The sequence below is a fragment of the Talpa occidentalis genome, unplaced genomic scaffold (genome assembly GCF_014898055.3).
Source record: "Talpa occidentalis isolate TD23 unplaced genomic scaffold, MPIMG_talOcc4v2.1 talOcc4.6, whole genome shotgun sequence".
NCBI lineage: Eukaryota > Metazoa > Chordata > Mammalia > Eulipotyphla > Talpidae > Talpa > Talpa occidentalis.
Window position 1 is genome coordinate 114153064 of NW_023604972.1, and position 21375 is coordinate 114174438.

Below are 21375 nucleotides of genomic sequence, written 5' to 3' on the forward strand. Positions count from 1 at the left end.
TAAAAAATTCTATCACTATCTTTTTAGTGGCATTTCACAAAAATTAGATTTAATTTCTGAGAGATTTTCCAATCATATCTAAGTTATAGTTTACCTTTAGAAATTATGACAATCACTTTTTTTTTTTAGTATCTAGGAACTCTTCCTTTTTTTAAAAAAAATTCATTTTTATTTATGCATAAGAACTGGGGTGTAGGCCAGATGTCCGAGGTGGGGGGATGGATGGGGGGGCAGTTGGAGGATTCACCAGAAACAGAGTGGGGAGCAGAACAGGCAGATCTACTGAAATACACTGCTGAGGGGAGCAGGAGGAGAGGTAGGCTACACCATGTAGGTTAGCTCCCTGGCCGGGGATTGGTGATCAAACTCATGTTGCAATGTCTGGTGGTAGCTTAGCTGCTTCCATTCCAGTTGCAACCTGTTGTTCTTTTTGGACATACTATTCTTTCACATGTCTTTGATGAAGAGGGCACAAACAGGCCCCTTGTAAAACCTGCATAACCAGGCACCAGGGAACCTGAGATAAGCAGAATCAGAGATAAAATTAACAACAGTAAACAACTCCAGCAGACCTGCCCCTGGCATGAACAACTCCAGTAGATCCCCTTCAGCAGAAAAGACCCCCCTCACGTACACCAAAAATGCCAGCAGTCACCTAACCCTATCTCCCCATTTGGGGGTAGGGTGGCTCTTGGCCTGCAGAGAGTCATTACCTCACAGACATTCAGTAAAGCCCGCTTCAGCTTCAGTCTGATACTCTTGGCCTCCTCTCTTTTCTGACATTTGAGATATCAGTTGAAAATGTTTTCTAAGCAATAAATAATCTTGCTTTAAATCTGTTTCTTCTGATAGCTATGGTCTTATTTTTTCATTTCTTTCATTTATTGATTTTTCCCCCAGATGTAATTTATAAATTTATAGTCCTTTTTCCTTTCATTACTTTTCTGTCCTTTCACTACTCTTTTTGTCCTTTCACTAATTTTTTCTTCTTTTTAATTTTCAATTAAAAAATTAGCGAGGGCTCGTTAATTAGTATAAGTCCAGTTGGGAAGTCTGCCTAAAATACCATTGTCCCAAAGAGGAAGTAGGGGGTTAGCACTGATAATACAGAAGATAAAGAGGACATCATTCTGGGTTAGGGTGCCTAAAAAATTCTCAATCTTAATTGGGTATGCATTACATCAACAATCACCTTTAAAAACATGCAGTCTTCCCACCAAAACCCTACCGTCTATCATGAATTCCTTTAAATCAGTTTGATGGTCCAAGGTGGGGAACCCAAATTCTCACAGTAAAGGAGCTAAATTTTTGGCAGCTTCGTTTGTGAACTGTTGGAAAGTTGGGTTGCATTCTTCTCTCATTTGTGCCATTCATAGGTTTCCTTTTTGATATATTCTGATTTTTACCTGGCACTAGGCCCAGGAACTGGTTAGAGATAACCTTTTCCCACCTCATCCTAACCTGTCTCGTGGTCCCATGTGCTTGTCTCTGTACTTCTTCCCTCCATGCATGTAATCTAACAAAGAATAAGAACTGATAAAATTACTTTGCACCAAGTTAGAATTGGGTTATTAATTAATTTTTAAAATTATATTTATTGAGGTAAATGTTGACTTACAAAACTGCATATGCTTTAGGTATATAGGTTCACACCTCCACAACTGTGTGTTATCACACCATGCTCATCACCAGAGCACCAATAATCTGCTATAGTCCATTGAGCTCCATTCCCTCTTAGCTTCAACACCCAAACCCCAGAACTGAAGTTGCCTCAGTTTTGCTGTCAGATTTCAAGGGATTATTTTGGTTTGTTTTTCTCTCTTCTATTACTTCGTTTTATACAGCCACATATGAGAGAAATAATTTGTCTTTTTACTTCTGATATTTTGCTTAGTATATTCTTCTTCAGTTCCATCAATGTTGTAGCAAATGGTAAAATTTCTTTTTTGTATATAGCCCAGTGGTATTCCATTGTGTTTATATACCACATCTTCTTTACCAAATTATGTGTCATTGGGCACTTAGGTAGTTTCCATACCTTGGCTATTGTAAACAGTACTGCAATAAAATAAAAGTGCATATATCCTTTTGAATTAGTGTTTTTGCATTCTTCCAGTAAATATCTAGGAGAGGACTTCCTGGATGATATGGTAGATTTATTTTTAATGTTTGGGAAACCCCCATTCTGTTTTCAGCAGAGGCTGGACCAGCTGACATTCCCACCAACAGGACATGAAGGTTCTTTTTGTGCTTATGAGGGACTTTGAAAGATGAAATTGTTGCAAGTTTGACTTGCTGATGGCAATAGGAATTGATTATAGGTAGGAACAAATATCTGGAGAAAACAAAACAAAAACAAAACAGTAGCTGTAACATTGAGGAATACTGAAATGCTGACCATTGACAGAATTTTCAGCTCTGCTAAAAGTAGCAAAATCAGCAGTTTTTTTTTTTAAATGAAGGGAACTTCTACATATTTATAGCTTGTCTACTGTATTTTAGTTTTTGTTTTTAGTTTACAAGCTATGAAGTAGTGGGGACCATTTTTGCTCTAAAGATCTGTAATCAATTCATCAAAATACCTGCTTATCTAAATGATTCCTAAAATCACAAGACTTTTACTTTCACCAGTGGATCTTTTTCAGTGTTCAAATAATCACAATATCATTGTATCATTCTTAAATTATTCACCATTATTATTTTTTCATTGTTATGTTTGTATTTTAAAGTAGCCCAATTCTTTGTCAGCACTTTAGCTTGAAATTTAAGATTGGGATCTTCCAGTATAACATGAACGATTATGTACAAAGTGGTTAAAGTACAAAGATCATACAAGTGGGCCATTTTATATAGTTTGTCACCAGGATTACCACCCCTGGAATTGCTAACTTCTCCTAACAGTTATATTATTGACACCTTATGCCAGTAATGGAAGGGTTTCAATCCTAATCCTAAAATTCCATCCATAACCTCCCATCAGTGAAATATTCCATTTTCCCAATCTAGCAAGCCATCATCAAAAAAAAAAAAAAAAAAGAAAAACCAAAAGATCAAAATTATAATAAAATTAAATTTAAAACAAAGCATCACACACACATGCCATATTAGAAACAGGTTATAAAAACAAATAGGGATTTTTCTTATTCTCATTATTTGCCAATTTTTATTTGTTTAACAATTATATAATATGTGCTAAATCACCAAGTTTGATCTAAAGGATATTACAAGACTATATGGTTATTCATTGATTGTAGTAAAATTAAATAGAAGTCAACAACTACAAACAAATAGTAAGAGTGTGGCAAATTTTCTATAATTTATTATGTCCCCTCGACAGGATTTTTCTATAATTTTTAATGCAGTATGAAATTTACTAGTATGGCAGTAGAATTACCAGGGCCTCACTAGAAAGCAACATATATGCATAGCTAAAGACATCTATTTAATAAAGTAATTTTGGAATTTTCATTAGATTCTGGCTTCTGTGGGAGCAAATGTGTACAGTGAGGTCGCTCTGTCTAGACAAAGTCTATTTAATTTTCTTACCCCAATTCAAACAAATTACTTATCTATAGATCTAGGCTTAATTTACAATATCCAATATGGCTGGTTGCACCTGGGTGTTTTGACGCCCACGAAAACACATAATTTAGCTTTTTTTATACCTGATCACCCTGATGGCCTTCTAGGCCAAAGGTTATCCAGACATTGTACTTTTAATAATATCTTTGTCAAAACAGTTGATACTTTTTGTTTGCCATTTGTATTGAAATATCCTGCCACTTTTGAATAATAATGGTAACGGAATAGAAATTAATGTAATTTTAAAAGAAGATAGTGATTTGAATGGTGATACATATTTATAATTATTAATATTAATTCAGTTAACAAGTGTCTTGCTGTATATTCTAAATATCATGAAAAAATGACAAAGTAGGGTTACAAAGTTACCTAAAAAGAAACAAAGATTGCTAATGACAACCTTCCATATTATATGAATATTTTAATGATTTTTTAAAAATAGAATTGTATACTGAAATATACTAATCCCTGCTTGTATTTTACACTGTTTATCCTAGCTTTTGATGTGCTTTAGTGTAGCCAATAGTTTTGAAATTTTCATGAAGGTTACTGCAGGAAGCTGCTGTCAGTTATTTATCCTCCTGAGTGGAAGAATTTACTTTCATGAATATGATTTTCCAGGGTTTTGTTTTTTACATGCTCAAAGCTAGGTTTTTCTCAAGCAGATAATAGTTCATTATTATTATTATAATTTTGGCTATATGATTTTCTTGTCCCAGATCCACCTAATTGTTTTGTTTGCTGTAGTTCTGAGTTCTGTTTATTGTTGATGTGTTCTAATATCTTGAAATATTAGGTCTTTGCTAACTAGAATTATTATGTGCAGTCATTAATTTATTGTATCTTCAATATGTAGCTCTCCAAATGGGCTTATGCTGCTGAGGAACTTAACCAGGTTTCAATATTCTGTAACTCACATACCCAGTGTATTTGATGTTTGTTTATCTTGCCCAAAACATAGGCACATATCTCATTTTGTTGATATTTTTTTGTTTGTTTGGGACTAGATTTGATCTGAAGGTATTACTACATGATTAATACTTGGGTTTAAATATTTTTGTTGATGTTAGTTTTTTTGGTGAAGGAAGAAGAGGTTGAATTGTAGAGCAATAAGACCTAGGATTTATCTGAATTTATCTGCTTTTAAAAATCCACAGGCTCACCAAACATTACCTTTGGATTATAATAGTATTATTGACAAGTTTCAGTGTAATTGCCCAAATATGTATAAAGTTAGAAAATAAAACCCAATGCCTCTTTTTAATTGTGGTAGATAAAAATCTTTCCTAATGTTTTCTACAACTGAACTATCACCATTTCATTTTTCATTGAAAATTCACCCTTATATGATTCAGTTTTTAGATGTAGAAATTACATGAAACCTTAAGTATTGATTATAAAATTGCTGTTTTAGTTTGTAGAGTTATCTAATCTGGATTTTTTTATTAAAACGAATTATACTTTTATTCAGTATGCTGTTAAGTCATCCTTTGTTAAAAAACATTTTTGTACCCATATTTTTGAAATAATTTTGCATTTTCTTTAGAACCTTATAACCGGGCATTCGATAATTGGGTCATAGTTCTGTTTTCTACACAATGGCAATGGTAGGAAGCAGACAATAGTAAAATGCATAGAATCGAAAGTGGTATTATTCACTTATTTTTTCCAACAGAGGGCAGCAAGACTCTATTTTATATAAATCCCCTGACCTGTGCTGATGTCTTCTGGTCAGTGGCTGTTTTTGAGTAACCCATTCCTCTTTAAAATCAGGTATTTCTTCCCTTTACTAAAAATATGAAATGACAATAAATACCAGAGAATAAAAACAAGTTTATTGTGAAAAATATTTAGAAGAAAATAAAAAGAAAACATAGCCTTACCTTCAGCAGGTAATATTAGACGTCAAAATGAGAAGTCTTAAATGCTGTGGTTTTCTTTGTTTCCTTCTTACCATATTTAATTAAAACAGGAATAAAATTGTTCTGTCCTTCATTTAGTCTATGTTTCTATCATTATAATAAGTAATCATTGAAAAAAATTTCATGTAGTTGTACAAAGCATCAACATGCTTCTATTGTAAAATGATTATGAATTTTAAAAAGGGGGAATATAATTTTTAACACAGTTTTATCAGTAAAAATGAAGAAAACCTTTTGGCTGAAAAATCAGGTTTAATTTTAGGCAAACTTGCTATAGGGGAATTCAATGACTGGTCAAATGGTAATAATTTGAAGTATGCTTCTGTTTATTTACCTTCATATTATTGAATTCCTCCTTGAAGAGAAAAAAATCAGTCCTGAAGTTCACTAAAAATGGAAGCAGCTGTTTCCCCCACCTCTCAGTACCCCCCTATTTTTCTTTCCTTACATACCATTTTTGGACTTGATGTTTCTATTCTTTAGCCATTTGAAAATTGTCCTTTCATTTGTTTATAGACTAGTTAATCTCAAAAATAGCAAGCGTGTAATTAGATAGCTTTCAAATCTTGGCATTGAAACTAATAAGAAGTAGGAAAACTGGAAAATATCTGAAAATATAAGTTATCCTTGAATTTTTGAGTAACAACATTAATTTTACAGTCAAGGATTAGTACTTTCAGGAGCGATGGGGGAACAAAGGGGAAAGGGAGAGTATTCTGTTGAAATGTATGCTCTTCATACAGTGGTAGCCTGTGTAAATGTCCATGGTAATGTTAGTAATGTGACATATTTCTTACATGTTGGTTTTTCTATTATTGACTTAATTTGATATGTTTACAATTTTTTTTTTTTAGATTTATTTTTATTTATTCATACAAGCACTGGGTACAGTCAGAAGCACGGGAGGGTGAGAGAATTCACCAGAGCCAGAGAGGGGAGCAGAGCAGGCAGAAGGACCGAAGTACACTGCTGAGGGGAGCAGCGAGCGGCAGGAGAGGTCTGCACACCATGTGGGACCCTCCTCCGGTGGCCGGGGAGCAGCCGGGGATCGAACTGCCGCTGCAGAGGCTGCGGGCAGCTTCGCAACTCAGCGCTCAACCGCTGCGCCACCAAGGAGGCCCCTGTTTACAAATTTTTGCCACCATCATCTTCCCTTCTTTATTAAATGAATCTTTAGCTAAAACTAAGTAGTTAAGCTTGATAATAAAAAAGGCACTGGGCCTCCCCGGTGGCACAGCGGTTGAGCTCTGGGTTGCGGGGCTGCCCACAGCCTCTGCAGTGCCTGTTCTATCCCCGGCTGCTCCGCGGCTACCAGAGGAGGGTCCCGCATGGCGCGCAGACCTCTCCTGCCGCCCGCTGCTCCCCTCAGCAGTGTGCTTCGGTCCTGCCTGCTCTGCTCCCTGCTCTGGCTCTGGTGAATTCTCTCACCCTCCTGTGCCTCTGACTGTACCCAGTGCTTGTATAAATAAATAAATAAATAAATAAATCTTTCAAAAAAAAAATTAAAAAAAAAAAAAAGGCACTCCGTGGATTAGATTCTTCATGTACTAAGTCATATGTGATAGCACTGTATCTGGACACAGTAAACTGTCTTTGTTGTGATTATAATAAACATCATCATTATTACTGTTGCTACTATCATTCCTTTATGTTTTTGTATTGTTTTTTTATTGAGGTAATATTGACTTACTAGACTCTATGTGATTGAGGGGTATAGATTCACACCTCTCCAGAGCTATGCTACCAGACTATGCTCACCACCAAAGCCCCCATAATCCTCCACTGAAGACCATTGAATCCTTTAAAATTATCTTTTTCCCCTTATCCCAACAAAGAAATCCACTTTCTTAAGTCATCCTGCAGAACACTTCTCATTTCAGTGGGAGAGAATAGGATAGGATTACTACTGGAAGCTAGCAGCTCTTTTTCTATAGCCTAAAGCATAGACAGCTTTAGACAACATTACTGAGCATATATTATGTGACAGACACTTTACTAAGTACATTGTGGATTTTATAACTTCATTCAAAGAGAAGGAACTGTGGTTCAATAGTGGAGTGAATCCTTGTTATGACAGAAAAGCAACGATCACCAAAACTTTTAGGTCAGAAGGAATCAATTTAGCCCAAAATGGGAGAGTTGAATGTTCAGTCCAGTCTCATCTTTCCCGAGCTTTGCTGTCTGTGTGGTTCTCTCATTCTACTTCAGGGGCTCAACACCTTTTCATTTTATTTCTCACTATAGTCAATATATATTCTTAGGAAAGGATCATTTCTCTTCATTATAAGCTACAATGTTACTTTTCCCTTACTTTGCACTAAAGGGAATTTGTGATGTCAGTTATTAGATGGGAGACATATTGGGTGGGCTTGGGATTGTGGTGGCAGTGACAGAATGCCATTTTAGGATCTTGAAATCACAACACATGTACAGTTATTTCTCAAGTAACAGTTAGATGCAGTCTTGTATAACCAGGATAGCAGGTTAGTGTACAGTATATGCTTAATAAATTGTTGAATTGGTAAGTTTACCTGCTAGATATTTTATATATATACACACATTGACTAATGTCATTCAAGCAATGATCCCCTGATATAATTACTGTTTTTTTTTTGAAAGATTTATTTTTGTTTATTTATGCATACGAGAACTGGGGTTTAGGCCAGTGGTGCCCAGTGGGGGTGGTGAGAGGAGTCACCAGAGACAGAGCGGTGAGCAGAATTTGCAGATCTACTGAAATGCACTGCTGAGGGGAGCAGCTGGAGAGACTGCAGAGGTCTGCTGTACCATGTGGGTTAGCTCCCTGGCTGGGGATTGAACTCATGCTGCAGTGGCTGGAGATAACTTGATAACTCTGAGACTTTAACCTGTATGCCACCAGGACAGCCCAACAATTACTGTTCTTATCCCATTTCTATTTTAGAATTGGGAAAACAGAAGTAGAGCAGAATTAGTTAACATACTCAAGGATGATAGAGGAGCATTAGGAATCTTGAAACTTTGACTTTGGACTTAAAAGGTCCTATCCAATTTTCTTCTTTATTTTTCTTTTTTCAAAATTTCATCCACCTTTGGTCTCTTCAGTAAATTACGTCTTCTGCCTTACTTTCCCTATGAAAATTTCATTTGACTCTGTGATCACAACCACTCATTAGGGTATGTATTTCTGAATTTCTTTATTGACTTGCTACTGTATTTTCAAATGTCTACCAATCTTTCATATAAGTCTCTGAAACCTCCTTAACCCAATCTCCAAACTGAATTTATCTTCCTTGTCATACTATTTTCTTCTCTCATGTTAATAATTACTTGAAAAGATTTTCATCCACCAACATGTGAAATATCAAAATGTAGAATGTCTGTGGTTTTTCATTATTCCTAATATCTCTCAAGGTCCTTTTAAAAATGTCAGATTTATTGAGGTATGTTTGACTTTCAAATATCTATGTCCACTTCTTTTCTTTCTACTACCAAAACTTTATTGAAATTTTTGTTTTGTCACTTAGACACTTTTTATTGTTGAACTGACCCTTCTTTTTCCTCCATTATTCTTTCCCCAAAGTTCTGCATCATTGTTACCCTTCTAAAAAAATCTATGATCTAATGGGTTTACCTGCTTTAAAAGATGTCAGCATAATTCCATTGTTTACAGGATAAACTTCCTCCTTCTTGGCATTTAAGACCTTTCCCAGAAGTGATGTTTCACTCTCAGCATAACCTTCTCTCTCTTTTTCTCCCAGGTGTCCTAGGCTTTAGCCTCAATGTTTCTTCTCTCACTTATCTCAGAACACTGCTCTATCACATGTCCAGGCTCTTGCTTATGCTACTTCTTTCCTTTGGATTGTCCTTCTCTTTTTGGAAAATTGATTTATCTTTTAGTCCTGTTGAAATTTTGTGGCTTCCTTCCCTAACAACTTCAGGGATATTGAGTGCAATTTCATGACATTGGAACTCATGAAAAAGAAAAAAAAGAGGAAGAAACCAATCCTGATGACACTTGATCTTGGACTTCTAGCCTTTGGTATTATGAGAAAATAAATTTTTATTGCTTAAGCCACCCAGTTGTATTTTTGATGACAGTTCTAGCAAATAAATACTACTTAATGAATATGACTAGGAGATGGGCTGGAGAGGCAGCCTTTTTTGCTCATGTTCTTTAAGGTCAAGCTGGTATTCTTTGACTAGCTTTAATTTCCTTGAGAGACAACAAGATTGTGAGCGCAGGAGAAACAGACTTCATTCAAGTCCTTCATTCACTTTTATAGCACATATTTACACACACACTGTATAACAATATTAATGTAATACTTTCCCTAAACTCCCTGTGAGATTAGAGATCTGATGAGATCTTTCTAGATCCATTTAGCTGGTGAGGAAATGGAAGTATGAGTAAAAGATGCAGTTTTTTATATGGTTTTTCTTCTTTGATCTGACACACAATTAATATTAGTTACCTAAAAAGATTTTATAATTCTTTTACTAGATGAACATTTTATTGTGTATATCCTATAACTCCATTATTGAGTATCTGTGCACACAATTTATATATATATATATTACATATTGATTTTCATCTGTTTTTATTTATTCAAAAAGTATTCATATGGCTTCCCCCTTATATGTTGAAGTTCCTTTTTTCCTGAGACATTTTGAGTTTTGGGTGCTAATAGGTATTTCATTTTCTGCATGTATTTTACTATATAGTGCATACTGTTCATACCATTAAAAATGCAGAAACTCTATAAAAAGTGAGAATAGATTTTAAATCTAGGCTTATGAGGAGACTACACCATCTAACACTTACAGCACAAGTGTTCCTAGAGAAAAACTAGGTTTCTAAATGGGAAAGAAAAGTGAGTTTATCTCTCTAAGTCTCACTGTGTCTTGTAAGATTTTATTTTCTTAGGACACTTATTTCCTTTTATTTTTCATTTGAAATTATCTCTGATTAATATTTAAATAAATGTAAACTCCAGCTTTTGCTGAGAATGATTGTAAAATTTAATACTCCTCAAATAGGGAATTTTTTTTGCAGAGGCATTTTGTCAGCAGATTTTTTGCTATTAAAAGATAAGTGTCTAATGGGATTAGGTTGGATAATCAAATAACAAACTGAGATCTGGGTATATGTTTTGATGCCTGTGGAGTCCTTCCTTGATGAATATAAATGAAAAGTGTCTTGTGGTTAGGGTCAGAAGTCACTATGAAATGATGCATAGCATTTCTGCTAAGTCAGCACCTTGGTATGAAATTGAGACACAGATCCAGGGGTGGTCTGATAAGAGAAGACAAAACCTCATAGGATTTCATACTAGAGGAATGGAATGTGTCATGTGATATTTTGAGCCATAGTAGACTTAGAAATATTGAAGTAAACCAACTGATCAAATGATTAAAATCAGTTTATAGGTGCTTAACAGTCTGCATCTTGGACCAACTCTTAAATTAATATCTTGCTTTGCTCTTTACTTTCCTCCTAGGAAGAAGTGCTACTATAGCCATTCTAACTTTTCTATGAGAGAGAGAGGAGAAGGAAGGAGGAGGAAACATGGCCTCTTCTAGCATAGAGAAGCCATCACCCCTATGGTCTATCACATACCTTGGTTGGTTTAGTGAGTGATGCTTATAATCAAAAGTCATATGAATATATGATATATGGATATATATAAGAATCACGTAAGCAGCTTTTCCAGCAATCTAAATATGAGTTTGTGAAAAAAAAAAATAGTGTATTTCAGGTGAAAGAGATGACACAAATTCTGAATAAACCCACATACTATGTAATTTTACATAATTGTCATCTTTTGTTCCTATGTTTATTTGACTTATTTAGTCATTTATTTAGGAAACCTGTGAACTCTTTCAACAAGAATTTGAGTTTGCTGCTGTGTACAAGGAACTTGCTTGTTAGTGTGTGTGTGTGTGTGTGTGCGTGCGCACGCGTGGGCTTGCATTTATTGGGGAGAATAAAATGAATTTTCATGACTTTCATGGATTTACAATATGGAGAGTGAGATACAATATTTGATCAAAAAATTAAATTACGATATTGTGCAAGCAAGATGTGTGAAACATCCAGTTCAAATAAGATTTAACTCTTAACTTGGATTTGTCTGGAGTCTGCATTTTCTCTTCAAATTTTTTTTAACAATATGATGAGTTAAATACCTTATATTTCAAAATTTCTATTGTATTGGTATCTTTGGTATTTGGGAATAGTCCTGAACCTAGTCAATCTGTTAAATGGAAAGAGGCATAGTTACAACACCTGGATTCTAGATCATTTGCCTGTGTCACTAACTGATTTTGAGACACTATGCAAGTCATAATATCCCTGTGCCTATTTTTAATTTACTTCTTTAATTTTATAAATACATGACTTAGTTATCTATCAAAATTATACAGTAGATTAAAAGAGATGACAGTAAATAATGTGTTTTCAAAGGTAAAAGTTCTAAATATTTATTTTTAAAAAGCAAATTACTTGTATTTACTTAAAAAAATTATATCATATGCAAGTATCTTTTCTGTAACATATATACATATGTATTTTCTCAGGTAATAGTGAGTAGAACCAGATATGAGGTATTTTTACTTACATGAATAATGAGACAATAATTTACTAAATAGCTCCTCTTTTTTTGTTTAACTTGAGAACATAATTCAAGAATCATGATTGGAATGCATTGAATAGGTAGAATTTGAGCAGACTAGAAGTGCTCTGTATCTGTGTGCCTTCTTACTAATACTATTGATAAAAAAAAAATTGAGCTTTTTATCCTAATATTTTCTTCTCATATTAAAATGCAAGGATAATTTCTGGCTATTTGAGTAACTTGATAGAGTTAAAATACTAAAAAAATTAAGTATTTTGCTGCTTAGCCTCAAAATTTGTAAGACAACTGCCAATAGCCAAACTATATTTATGCATTTTTATTTATTCAAACTTTTCTCTGAAGTTTTCTAGCTGAGCTGCCTCTGGAGTAGCTAAGGTAGATGATCTCTCTCTCTTTTTTTAACATAGAAGAAAAATGTTTTCAGTGTGATGTAGTTTACTATTTCCTTGGCAGTGTATGGGAATTTTGAATTACCCTGTTGGAGTGTTTATGTTGTGAGCAATGATTAAATGTTGAGACCACTTTTCATTTCACTTCTGTACTATAAAGTTGTGAGGAACATTTCATTAGGAATAGCAGTTCTCTTAGAATAGGAAAGTTATACAAACTTTTATTAACAGTGGATTCTCATACCAGAGTTTCCAGATCTAATGTGTTTTACTCTTAAAATAGAAATTATTCAGAATGTAAAGAAGTATTCCTTAGTATTTTTTAAAATACCTCATCAGAAGAACACATTTATGTAATTTTTCTCTCAAAAATATTGATTTTTTCCACTAGTATAAGACTCACATTATCTAGTCAACTGATATGGGTCACTGGGAAAATCAGTATATTTGAACATTTGGCTACTATTGACCTGAGAAGAAATTTTAAAATAGTTTTTAAATGGTTATTGTCTTGTATCCTATTACAGATTCCAAATGTTCATTTCTTTTTATACATGTCCTTCAGTATCATTATAGAAAAGGACTTTACTGATGATAATTTGTTCCCTTATCTGATTAAAAAAATCAATTGTGATGCACTGTTTCATACAAGCATGTGTATGTATACACAGATAAGTTATAGTGTATGCTGTGCATGAGATGGAAGCAATATGTAAGTTATTATTTCTAAGTAATTTGCTAATGTGTAAATTTTATATTAAAAGAATTAACCATTCCCAGCTCCTAGCCAGACTTAAAGATGATTTAACTATATGCAGGCATTTTTTTTTTAATTTTTGTGGTAATATGAAAGGATAAATTATTAATGTTCTTCATTAAATTTGTTTCCATAAGAATAAAGTCATTTAAAGTGGGATAACATAGTAGACACTGATTTACTGAAGAGATGTACAAAAACACCCATGCCTTTGCCCCATCCCAGAACAGTGGAATCAAAATCTCTGGGAATGGGGTCCAGTGTGAGTAGACTTCACAATACTATTCCACCCTGAAGACCATTCTACTAGGCACTCTTCTTGAATTTTCACTTTAATCTTAATCATATTTCTTCTTTAATCAGATATGTTTCTTCTCTGCTTTGGATTACACTGTTTTTGTTTTTTTTTTTCCTTGTCTAAATAATCGCAGAAAGACCCAGCATCTTCTTGAAGCTAGTTTTCTTTCAAATTTTAACTCACTGCATCTCTTTAAAGTAAATAGATAAATCTTTGATTTTGGTATGAATTTATTTTGCTTACAGCTCTTACACATATAAGAAAGCACTAAGACAAAAAGTTAAGCATCAATTAGGTCCTCATAAAAAATATTTACTACCTGATTGGTTCCTCCATTTAATGTTACTCTGATTTAATAGACGTGCCTTTTGGATTTTTTAGGGTCATCAAATCCCAGTTTGTTCAGAACTGAGGGGTTTCTTGGAACATGGACTCTCAGTTCTAAAACCTGGAAAGTCCTTACCGAACTGTGCCACTTGGTTAGCCTACCTCCATTTCCTTAACATAAATGTACTGACTCAGTTCCTGGTGAAAAGAAATATCTAATTAACAAGATTCCTACTAATCCATGTTAACTTTCAGAAATGCTATAAATGAAATAAGTAGTCTTTATAGCTAAAAAAGATCATTTAAAGATTTAATACTTAGGAAAAATAGAATGAGTTTGGTGGATAAATGTATACTTTTTTTGTTTATTGATACTGAAATATCAAAGTATAAAAATATCAAAATAACAAAAAAAAATCTCATTAGATTAAAAATATTAGATATTAGTGGGTAAAAATTATTAGATGAAATCATGCTACCTTATATGTCACCTGAGACTTAATAACACTATTCAGAATTTAACAACAATCTTCACGATTATAAACCTTGATCAGTTAAATTACATAAATTCAACAAATATTGAGTACCATTGTGGATATAGAGACCATCCATATGTATTAGAACTCTTTCATTCCCTCAAAATGTTCTCAGTTGGTTGATAAAGAATATCTGCATTAGCTCAGGGACTCTTGGTAGGGTTAGTGAGCTGTGTTCTTGGTAGTTGTAAATTAAAGTTTATTGGTAGGTTGCTCTTCATGTCTCCTATCCTCCCAGCCCTCAAACAACTACAATTGTTTACCTGTTTTGTACTTAATTTTTAAATTATCTAGACAGGCTGCTTTGGTAACCATCTGAAATAATTTTGCTGAGAAGGACTTTGCTGTTCCTATAACAAGGAAACATTGCCAGGTGACCTGTTGTTATCCTTTAATGTTATTTGTTACTCTGTTATTTGATCTTTTTCAGAGCTTGACAGATGCTGTTGCAGATAGAAGTTTTTTGGCAATATATCCAGCAAAGACATGGAGAAAAGGAACAAACTTTCTATTTTGAATTGTAAACTGTACACAATTTTCAGAGGAGAGGAGTTTCATAGATGACTCTTCCTTACAGGTAGGAGAAATTCAGTATGTTATTGAACGTTCCTAAACCTGTTCCTCATTCGTAAAGTTGCAATGGTCATTCTACTCCTTTTGGGAAGATCACATGCAACAATTCATGGGAAAGTTAACTGAATAAATATGGTAATAGTTAACTGAATAAATATGTGTGTTTGTGTTGTAGCTTTAATTCCCCAGTGCCTTCCTTTAGTGTTTCCTAAAGATTACCAAGTCTTTTGTGTTCCTAACACATATAAAATAATTGGAAATACAGAATTTTCTGTATCTCCACATTTACAAATGGGAGAGAGAAAACTATGCTAGTACTATAGTATAACATAGAACTACATGAAAAGGAAATTTCAGGGAATTGTATAAGTCACACAACATTTAAATCTAGGAAACTGAGACAATGAGTGGTGTTTGACTGTTTGTAACGAGGAAGTACTTCTCCAGTTCTTCAAATTATATCAACAAAGTAATTTATCAAAATGCCTTTTTCCAAACTGCTTTTCTCATTATATATTTAAATACTTGGAATTTAAGTTTCATTTTAAAGTACTGTTATAATTAAACTTGGCAGCAGCAGCATAGCTATAAATGCAATAAAAGGTGACTTAGTACATTTTGTAAAAATGGAAAGAGACAGGTATGTCAGAGCAAAAGAAAGACCTTGGTTACCAAGAAGAGGCATGAAGGGAACTGTATGCTAGCATCTAAGAAGCAGCGTTGGGATGCCGAAGGGGTTAATGGCAGCCAGTGGTGCGGTGCTGGTGTTCTGTGTCGAAGATGCTGCTGCTGCTTGCTGGAGCCAGAAGCACGGCAATTATATTTCTCTTCTGCCTTATCCATAGAACTTAGTACTAGGAGCCTCATTCCTTGGATTAGCAGATAGGAATTTGAATTAACAATGCCTCGGTTGTTGTATTTTTATGACGCCCTACATAAAAACCAATACAAACATTACCTTTTAGTTTTCAGCTATCAAATTTTAGCAGGGTGTTATTTTCAGTAGCAAAGGGCCGCTGACATTGCTTTGGAATTGCCTCCTTTTGTTGCATCAGCCTCAGGTCACTGGAGAAGAATAGAGGCTTTGAGGTTGACAAAGATGAAGAGGTGATTTGTGGGCCAGTGCATCAAAAACTGGAACAGGTGTATGTGAGAGAAGTACTCCATCCTGTACTCTGCACGGCCACTTCTTTCCTTCAAGGAGCCTAGAATGCTCATCAAGCATGAAAAGCTTTCAGTCTGTTTCTGACATAGAAAAAAATAACTGTCCTAAAACAAGTGTTTCACCTAAATGCCCAGTTTCTCCATCTAGAGTGAAGTGGATGGGTAATTGGATTTAAATGAACATAAGGATTGGAAAGGGTGAAAAATAATTTCTTTGTGCTATTTAAAACTACCAAGCAGCAGTTTGTTCGATTTTTGTTTGTTTTGTTTTAAGGAATGGAAATGTGGTTCATTTGCTCCTTAGAATAGATCCTGATCAGAATTTTATCTACTATAATCTGAATAAAAGTGAGTTTTGGAAAATCCTTAGCTTATTAAAACTCAGGGCTAGATACCAGTTTTGATTATTAAATGAATATTTGCAGGCTCAAGCAAAACAAAAACTAGGCAGATTATCTCAGAATAGAAATAATTCCTTTTACTTTTATGAATTAATATTGATAAGTACTCCCCCATAGGAATATAATTTCTATTAAAGTGTTCTGATTTTCTCCAGGGCCCATTTCACCTTTGTATAATACAAAAGCTGAGTAATTATTTAAATCATTCATCAATAGAGAATTTTCTAAATCAGTGTTTTCATTAGAGTATTACACAGCAGTGTGGTTTTTGCTTATTTTTCTATTTTCAAAGTCTCTTATCAAATTAATGATGACATTTTTCTTCATACAATTTTATTCTTAATTTGACTGATTGGTTGCCAGATGCTTTCAACAAAACCAAATATCTGTATCTTTTCCCGGTCTACTGGAGAACACATTGTGAAATGTTCTCCTTCTGAGCTGCTTAGGTTAAAAAAAATCTCAAATTGGCATTTGGTCATGTTTCTTTCCTCTTGCCTGAATTCAGCATGATAATGCCATATGCTGAGCATCTGTATAATAGGAATAGGTGTGATTTCTGGATTCTCAGTTTCCTGGTTGACAAGGAACAATTAATTGTATTAAAATCCCCTTCAAGGCTCCATGAAGCATCTATAAATAGCAATTTACTCAGTATCAAAGAAAATCAAGAGCAAGTCAGAAGTGGGGTTATGAGGGACTAGGGAAAAGACCATCAAAGTATTATTTGGAAAAACTAAAGGACACCCAGAAAACTATCACACCACACTAACTCTACCTCTTAAAGCTTATCTACAAGTCAAAGTTTATGTTTCCACAAGCTAAGTATTGGTGTTTCAAACAGGAAAACTGTGAATCTTTTTCTTTGAACAAAAGCTATAGCTCATCAAAGCAATGAGTTTTATGCCACCAATTCCCCCCCCCCTTTAAGTTTTAGGTACAAAATAAAGTCGTTCTTTAGTTATATGCTCAGAATTAGGCAGCTTTTCAGAATGACTTTTTTTCCCAGGGGGTCATCTCATTTTGGGGATAAATACAGACTTCACTTAGGTGTAATTTCATTCCTTCTTTTCTAAAGCTGCAGGTTAAATTCAATGTGACAGCATGAGTGATATGCTTGCTAAATTTGTACTACCATATGCAAATTTAGGGAGGAATGATTTATCAGGGAGTAATACTTTTAAATTTTTTAAATAAAGAAGACTAATAAACATAAAGTAGAGCTCTATATGAAGTAGATGACAAATTGGAATCATTTGTGAAAACCATAGTGCTGCAGAAAATATTTGCATGCAGAACTACCTTCCTGATCCTAGATTATTATTGTGAAGAATAGGGGTGCAGATAGCAGAGACCTAATTTGCTTTCAGTCTAATTTCTATATAATGATTGAAGAGAAGACATCCTACCCCAATGGGGTGAGATCAGTGCCCTACTCTGCCTCCCTGACTTAGATTGAATCTTTATCATAGACCAAAGTCATAAAGACTTTCCCTTGAAACCAATGAGCTAGCTCTATGTTTGATATAAGTAAGTCATCCCTATATTTGATAAAGATTTACCAAGCTGGTGCTTGTTTATTGCCCTGAGCCCCATTTTTTCCATTTCGTTAAATCTTAGGTCCATTGTTTTATAATAATTTTTCATGGTACTTGAGTATGAGCACAATTGTTTAAGAATACTAAATCATTCAACAAAATTATTTTGCCTAAAGCTGATGATCATAATTGTATATTGTATAGTACTTTGAAATTTGTAAAGAACTTTCACAATTATCAGTTAACATTAGACAGTAAAAAATAATCCTATACATTTATATATACACGTGAATCACCATGTATACAGTAATCAATAATAATAAGATATTCACATATATATTTGTGAATCATTTATACAGAATGCATCAGTTCTGCCATCCAGATCATTATGTTAACTAATTTTTATCATGGGTAGAGATTTAAGTGATTTTCTTATTGTTATGATGCTTAGTCATGATTTTGTTCTGTTAATATTTTTATATGCTCCTCTGTTTTCTTCATATACCAGTGTATATACTTTGGTTTTAAATTCTACGTGTCAACCTATTACAATATATTTCTGTTATTAAATATTCCATACATACTCTTTTTTGCTGATTTTTCTCTTGAAGCAGTTGTCAGAGGATTATGGAGAGCTCTGATTCCTCCAGCTAGCTCTCTGTGACTTGAGTTTTCCGACAGGCAAAATAATGTTGATTCATTTTCCTGTTTTTCTTTTCCTTTATGAATTAATGAAAATTCAAACTGTTGATTTTTTTAATATGAACATTCCATTATGTTTTTGTACCTACATTAAAAAGGCACAAAATGAGCATTTATAAATGTTTATGAGCAGGTTTGAAACAGTTATAATTTTCATAATGAAAAGTTTTTGGGTTCCAGGTTGTTTCGTTATTTTATGCTTGCTCAGAATGAATATTTTACATAGTGCAGAATGCCCTTGTACTATGTGCTTTGTGATTTTTATTAAATCAGTTATTTTACTGAATCTTAATAGTAAAACTGTTTCTTTTTAAGAGCTGATCTTAAATAGAATGTGTCTTACTTAGCATTTTCTATTTCTCTGATAAAATTAATCACTTGCAGTATAATTGCTTTTTTATGCATGCATATCTTCCACCAAAACTGTGAGCATCTTGAGGGCAGATACTATTGTATTTATTTATGATTCCATAGAATTCTTTATCAGTAATAACTATGTTCTAGGAAAAGCAAGAAATCCAAAGAATCACAAGTAAGTAAGCTTAATTTGACAAAAAAATTGAATAGATTTTTCTTGTTGAAATCAGTTTACCAATATTGTTTGAATAACTTATTTAAAATTATTTGAATAACTGTTTTTTCCTGCTCATATGTGTGAGTTTTTCTTCTTCTTTCTCTAATCATAAGATAGTTGACCTTAGCACAGGTAAATAAACTAATCGAATGCTATGAGGTGGATTAAAAATGCCTGTTCCTGATCTTCTGAAAAGTTGAATATCCCACAGGAGTTCACATTCCCTCTCATTTCAATTTCATACATTTTACTGACTTAACTGAAACATTTCTTACCTCTTGGGATTCTGTCCTCATAATTTCTTGTTATAACAGAGGACTTGTGACCATGATTATTATAATGTATATAACATAATATATATTTCATATATATTATATATTATAGCAATATACATGAATATAATGTATGAAATATAAAATATATGGAAAAAAGAAAGACAATATATTTAGTTATCTTTTGGAGTCAAGTGTAATGATGTTGATTTACATTGAATTTTAAAGTATATAATCAAATCAGTATATATTTTTTGTAAAAGTTCAATGATTCTGAATCAGCTATATTTTGACCCCAGTGTGATTTGGGATCTCTGTGTTAATGGCAAATAGATTCTTCAGTTAGAATGTAATCTCTCAAGGAAAATTTGTAAATTCTCTTGTGTGCAGTTACTTAACATGGAACAGGATTATACCTGATAAAACTTTGTCTAGTAAACAGTATTTCACAGTGAAGTGTGAATGCTGAAGAAGAAAAGACAACTAAATTTATCATGTTTAACACCTACTAATCTACATGTGTATAGTCAGACTTAGACACATGGGCCTATCAAGACAGTTAAACTTTAAAAAAATGGACCTCAGATATATTTACTAACATCCATCTGTCTAATTGAGATATTTTTATTGTAAAGAAATCAGAACATAAATTTTAGTATCTTTGAATAACCTGAGAGCATGAAATACTCTCATCTTTTAGAGTGGCACCTATCTACTGAGATTACATTTATTTATTTTGGTTTGTATGTACTTTTTGCTTTTTTCACATATGAGCTTTTGGATTAAAAATACAGTGGTGAATTTTCAAATTTTCATTTTCTTGTCAAAATGGCACCAGGCAGAAAAAGTACTTTTATTTTTGAAAAAAATATTAAAAAACCTTGTGAAAGCTATGTAAAAACAGTAGATCTTATTTCATAAATCAAACCCATTTCAGCTTCTCTGGCTTAGCTGACCTGAGATTAACATTTGCGATAGAGGAAAAATCTGCCATTGTGCCTTCATTTTATTAAACTAGAGTTGACAATGTAGAATCCATCCTACAATTAGAAAAGACTGCCTTTAGTTTTAGTGGTACAATATTGGATTTCAATGTCATTATTGTTCCAGCTTTTATATACTAGTTAAGTCAAGCAAAATTGCTACTGGAAATTAGGTTGGGTTTTTTTTTTTTTTTTGACAATGAGCATGCACTAGGTTGAAACAAAGCCCATTTCTTTTAGTCCTTGCTGCAATATGGAATCAGGCAAGCAAGGAGATGTCCTGTATTCCTTATAACGCTGTCTTTAAAATGTAAACTTTTAGTATTGCATTTACTATAACCCACTGGACTCATTTACTTAGTGACTCAGACTGTATTTTTGGAAGAAAAATTTCAGTTCATTGACATAAGTGGCAGAGTGAGATCATTATTCTTGACCTGGTTTAGCAACTATGACTTTAGTGAGCTTATTGGTCCAGGTCACTACTTACTAATATTTTTAGTAAAGTTCAACACAATCTAAAGACAAACACAGTGGATGTGAATATCCTACCTAGTCAAAGGTTGTGATGACAGGCTTGCCTGACTGTGGCTAGATGAGAGAATTATGTTGGAAATAACTTTTATAGTGTGTTGTATCCAAAAGTAACATAAGGTTTTCTGTAAACCAGAATTGGATAATGCATTTAAAAAACAGAGAGTACTCTGGAGGGACCCTTGTATCTTATCAGGATGAGTAAA